The sequence below is a fragment of the Agrilus planipennis genome, unplaced genomic scaffold (assembly GCF_000699045.2).
Source record: "Agrilus planipennis isolate EAB-ADULT unplaced genomic scaffold, Apla_2.0 scaffold266, whole genome shotgun sequence".
Classification (NCBI taxonomy): domain Eukaryota; kingdom Metazoa; phylum Arthropoda; class Insecta; order Coleoptera; family Buprestidae; genus Agrilus; species Agrilus planipennis.
Genome location: NW_020439035.1, coordinates 299,535 through 305,498, shown reverse-complemented (window position 1 = coordinate 305,498; position 5,964 = coordinate 299,535). Strand labels below are relative to the sequence as shown.

Genomic DNA, 5,964 nt, shown 5'->3' with positions numbered 1-5,964 from the left:
GATTAGGAAAATTAGATATTTGCACATTGCTGACAGCACTTCCCTGTGGTTGCAACCTCAGAAATGCTCGTCTTGTAGCAGTTACGTAGTTACAGCCACAACTGTAATAATTGTCATTTCTGGTGAATACCGCTATCCATCGATGAGGGTGCCGCCCTGTCTGCACCGCTGGTTCTTGATTAATAAGTATATAGCCGGGCGGAGTGGCGTCTTCAATTATTCTTCGGGCAAGTGCCATCTCAGGCGCATTCACCATTTCCGTGCAGGGTAATAAATGGATGGCCATTGCGATTTCCATTTGCTGAAGCAGAACCTGCAGAACTAGAAGAAGCAGCACGGGGAGAAATACAAAGACACCACGTAGGTGATAGTGGTGGTGCTGATGGGGAGAGTGGGCAGCGTCGCAGCACTGACGCCGACGGCACTGGTACAGAGTCGCGGTACTCGAGGTCGCGAGAGCCATAATGCTCATACTCATACATTTAAGTTTGATTCTTAAATTGTTCCAGTCGATACTTACTTACTTATATAGTGTTATTTTCAGATGAAGACAATGATTTAGGTTGTGACATGATTGGCCAATTTTTGTATCTATATCGACCATTAAAAATCAAACTTCAAAAGACTCTTATCTTTTTAATTGTGTAACAATTTATGAAGAGAGTTACCCTGTAACCTCAAGTGTAAGAATTTTCATTTATCTAGCCTGGACTTAACCTCTTATTGACGAATATTATTTGGTTCATTTCACCGAACACCAAAATTAATTTTCTTCTTTTATCTAAATAATTGCTACCGGTATAATAAAAATAAATACGAACCGCACGTAAACAAGGACACACGTATAGCTATAGCTTATTAGTGAATAAATCCCTTTTTTAAAAGTTTTGGAAGAAGCTTTTATTTCAGAGAGAAGGTTTTCAATAGGAACTGAAATGAAATGTTTTTAATAATAATAACAATCATAACTCGGCACTTTTAAATTTAAAACTACATATAAATTATGGTTTAATTTATTAGACGGCTTCGGCACAATTAAAAGAATATATGGCTATGATTCCGATTTCTGCGAATTGTTTAATAATAGCTAATACCTAACTGGGACGAATTTATATAGGTATAATTTTAATTTAGTTTAAATTGATAATTCTACTAAATAATTCGAATTATTAAATCGATTTTGAAATATGAATTATTACTAATTATTCGATTGTGAAAATAATTCGATTATTCCCAACACTTATTACAGCGCAATTTAAATTGTCAGAGTAAACATATTGCACATCAGCAAAATCTGCGCCGTAAATACCTGCTATGATCTGTTCCTTGTCAAAAACAGCACACGTTGTGTAAATTAACTGAGATTTTACAAGTAACGAACGTTATCTCTTATTTCATGAAAATTTATTTGTATGTGTTCGGTACTCAACGTATTGTTAGAATAATTTATATCTGTGTTCATTTTAGTTAAGTATCTAATTAATGCGTCGAAAGTAGTATTATGAAAATCGAAAACTGAAAATTCAAAACATGGAAATGTATAATTTGTATTGGCCTTTAAATCTTCCGTGGGCTGGTTTGATTTCAAAGGATTCACGCAGAAAAATATGTAGAGGTATGTTCTACAATTGTGAAGAATGTAACAAAAAATATATCACAAATAGGGGCAAAAGATGTTTGTAGTGTTGTCAATAATTACAAATTGTAGCAGAATGGCAAATAAGTTAGTTTTGTTACATTTGTAGGTTTTGTGTTTGTTTTAAAAAATGGAAAAATTGTTCCTACATGTTGTTAAATACAAAACTACAATTTATCATAAAAAACATAATTTTGCAGTAAAATTTTAGTTTTAAGTCAAAACAATATAAGAAAATTAATGAAAATGAAAAATAAAAAAGTGTAGCTATTCCTACTGAAATATTGCCACCTACTTCTCTAATTTCGAGTAGTTTCTTTTCTCTACAAATTGTAGTAATTATCGCTAGTCGCTTATAGAGGCAAATAAAAATGTCTTATTACTCTAATTTTAACTGTTTATTTCTACTTGTTATACATAAGCGAACAAAAAGTAAACATAACAAAAACAGAAACGAAAGCTACCTTGGAGAAACAAAAATTTCATCTTATTTACATCTTGCAAGGTAAGGATGGGAATCAGGAAACTTCGGTAGTGATTTTTTTGTCACATTTACTTTCGGTACGCTCATACGCATGAATATGAGGGCAAAAACCTGCAGTAAGTAATTCTTGGGTTAAAAAAAACACGTCTGAAAAATTGGTAAGGGCTTTGACGATCAGTAGGTGAACTGATGCTGTTCTGATTCTGCTCTAGAGGCCGTCATCCGTTGCAGTTGCTTCCAAGAGCCCGAATCAGAACAGCATCAGTTCAAAAAACACGTTCTCAGGAACAATGAGTATCAGGTATTAAATCAATAAGTAAACCTAAATATCTACTAAAGCAAAATATTTCAGTAGGCAGTACACGAAGATGTCCTCTTAAATGTTTAGGTTTTATAGTGCAACGTTTTTTCCTTACTGCTAATTCCATTACTTTATAGTACTTGTTTGTGACATGTTGCGTGTTTGTCTCATGCATCTCATAATATTGCTAACGTAATTGTAGTCGACCTTGTTTACTTGTAATGATCATTCTCTGCTCTGTGAATGTCCATGTGTGGTCCGATTTGATACTTCTTGAGTTGTTCGTGAGTGACTCCATTTTTATATTGGTAATAGAGATCTACCTTTATCTGAGATAAGGTTTTTTGAGGTTTATTGAGATGCTTTTTCCATTTTAATGTAGTAATTTTGCCATTAAACAATTGATTATTTATAATTCATAAACATTTCGTTTTATTTAGTGTTGATTTGGTATCTGATAAATTTTAAGTTTTTGAATTTTGAGAGTTTTACTAATAACTGACTAATCCCAATACCTTTACCGAAGTTTATTTTCTACGAAACCTGAATTTTAAGGTTTTTTTAATTAATTGATATTTTGTATTATTAAGCCCTTTAGGTTTTTTAGATTACGGTGTCTTTTACCAGAGGATATGACTCCATCATTTCTGTGAAGTGAAGAATTTTTTAGAAATGTGAACATCCTTGATCATAAATTGGGAAGGATAATTTGAACATTCCGTATAGTAACTTTTAGAAGCTTTTGGAAATCCTATTGAGAAATTTGGCTGTTGGCCTTGATTACATTTACTGGTTTTCTAGTACTCCTCCAGTTCCATATATTTCAAGACCTCATTTATGTGAATCCCTCTATTTGGAAGTCCTCTTTTTGAAGTAAGGAGGCCCAGTCTGGAATATTCAGGGCTTTTATAAATTTATAAGTTAGTAAATTTCTTCCAACTGTTAATTTTGTTTTTATATGACAACTTCGACCTCTCATTCCCAGTCTGGATTGTCCACCGCTAGCAAATATCTTTGTGGTCCAACTGTAGTGTAATCATAATGAATGTTCAGCATGCATTTTATTCTTATTTATACAATCGATGGACTTGCCATGAAGTCATTCTAATGATTATTTCCATCATAATTTATAACTTGTTCTAATGATGAAAGTGCTGATTGGTTATTTAATAAACTAAAAAGCAATAATAATAACTCATTTTTTTATTAATAAAAACATATAAACGAAAAATTGCGAAATCAAACGGAAATATAAGCAAGTAGGTTTAACGTACTTATACAAGATTGAATTAATGACGTTGTCAAAGCCGACTTAGTCATTTGTTGTAGGCATAAGTCACCATTAATCTTTTCAAAGTCAAATAAACTATAATCAGTTGGTTGCAATCCTGCTTAATGAGCTTTTTCTCTACTTGAGCTCGTAACAAATGCAAATGCAAAGGGTTTGACGTGCATATCAGTTTAATTAAGAAATCAGTTTATATCAATGTACATCAGTAGTTAATTTAAAAAAAATATGTGCAAACTGTAATTACTGTATAAAACTCTCACTTCAAACATTTTTTTATTGCCAAATGTGCTGGTAGTATTGCAATTTTAGTAGGCAAACCGCATCTTACAAGATATTTTTTTGCAGGAGAACCTTCGAACTATAAACGAATAGATTGTCAGGATGAATACCTCTGAATCAGCGCTGAGGATAATAAGATGAGCAGACTGAATTCTTACTACATGAAATATGTGACACAATATTCTTGAATCAGCTTCTGTGTGGTTTAATTGTAATTCAAGTACCTTTCAAAATAAAGACCTTGTAGCATGAAACATTTTGTTGGATCTTCAATCTTGTGCATATCGAACTAGTTACAATCTGCTTTGAGTATTTAACACAGCTGCGGTTCCTGACATCCAAAGCTCCTTCTCAGCTTAACATAGTCGCAATTCCTGATCTCCACAACTCCTTCTCAGCTGAACCATAGCCGGGGGGTTAATGAAGGGTTATCTGTGTATAGATGTAGAATTTGTCTATGATTGTTGTTTTTTTATAGGGGTGTCCAACTTTTAAAATAATTTAGAGCCTGAGATAAAAAAAATTGGTCTTTTTATTTTTAAGTTCAGTTACAGATAATTTGATAATACTGAGTGCTTCCTTCTTATAATGGCTCATCAATCCAAAAATTCCTAGTAATTTTGAACTAACGCTGTACTGATTATGGTTTAAAGACCGTCATTGATTGTAGTTACTTACTTCATGAGTGGCGAGTTTCTTCAGAGGTCCTTCCATCAGTCCTCATCCAGCATCGGAGACTACAAACGGCGTGGACCTTGTGAACATATTAAATTCCTCTAAATGTAGTATTGTACTACTTTGTAGTACTAAGACCTTTGGTATATTTAGTTAATAATGCTAAAGGGCTTAATTTAAAATGTATATTTAGAAGCTCAAACAAAAAGTGTAGTAATATACAATAAAAAGTAATTGGAGAAAGAATATCATGTACACTGTACAACTAATGAATATTAGGTACTTACTATTTCATTCTCTAAGTGAAGGAAAGTTTTTATAACGTCCCTAATTCGATTCTCTTCGTTTTCAATGCAAACTTTTCGGTGGGATACGTTTGTTCCTTTAAGGATTTTTATTTTCAGGTACAAATTTGAATATCGTTTTTTTTATCTTCAATGCTGTAAATTAAAATAATTGTGGAGAACGACATTTACTCAATGATTGATTGATGAGTGAGAAGCATTGATAACTTCTTAAATTTTCGTAAATAATTTGTTACGATAAAAACTTCAGTAGAAATTTTAGCAAAACTATGGAAAAACTTAGTTAAGAGAGTTACCAAATTGAAATTCATTTACCTCCATAGGGTTTTAAAAAGATGTTATTATAAAAAAAGATATTATATAAAAGGTAATATTTTATTGAAAATGCATTATTAGTATATAAACATACAAATAATATATAATGAATGAACTAAATATCAAAATTCTTCCTTAAATGAGATAATAGCTTTTTATGAATGGGAAGAAACAAGATATTTCTACGATGATTACGAATTCGAGTGTTTAACAAATGCTACACCAAAGTCTATTATATAATTATACAATTTATTGATATCAACGATTAAATATATAAATTATATACTGACATATCCATAATCACCTGTTTGGAGTCTTGGTTAGGTATTTAAATTTATGATGCGTATAGTCAAATTATTATAAACTTTTCTTTCGGGGTTTGCATTAGTCATATTCCAATAATTAGGAACCCCATTATGCAATAAAAAATTATCGATTTTTAGGAGTTAATTCATCTTCAATTTTTTTTTTCTAAATTAACCATAAGTAACAGTATGATACATTCAAAGGGACAAAATATTTTCTGTCTTTTTTTTGCGATTAGATATCATTACCATCAGTAGTACTTGAACCTGCTATGTGTAACTTTGATGGTATTGTTGATTGATAAATGTCATCTATCACAACCTGCGTGAAATCCTAAAGTGTGCAAACGTTTAATATTTTTATTAGGTACTT

At 31.7% G+C, this 5,964-nt stretch overlaps 1 long non-coding RNA gene across 1 annotated transcript; it reads left to right on the top strand.

Annotated features, from left to right (window-relative positions):
• Positions 1–1,264: 1,264 nt before the first annotated feature.
• Positions 1,265–4,855, top strand: LOC108741352. The gene is made up of 3 exons (XR_001938494.1): positions 1,265–1,410; positions 1,468–1,615; positions 4,058–4,855. It is a non-coding gene; the product is annotated as an uncharacterized LOC108741352 (long non-coding RNA).
• The last annotated feature ends 1,109 nt before the right edge of the window (positions 4,856–5,964 follow it).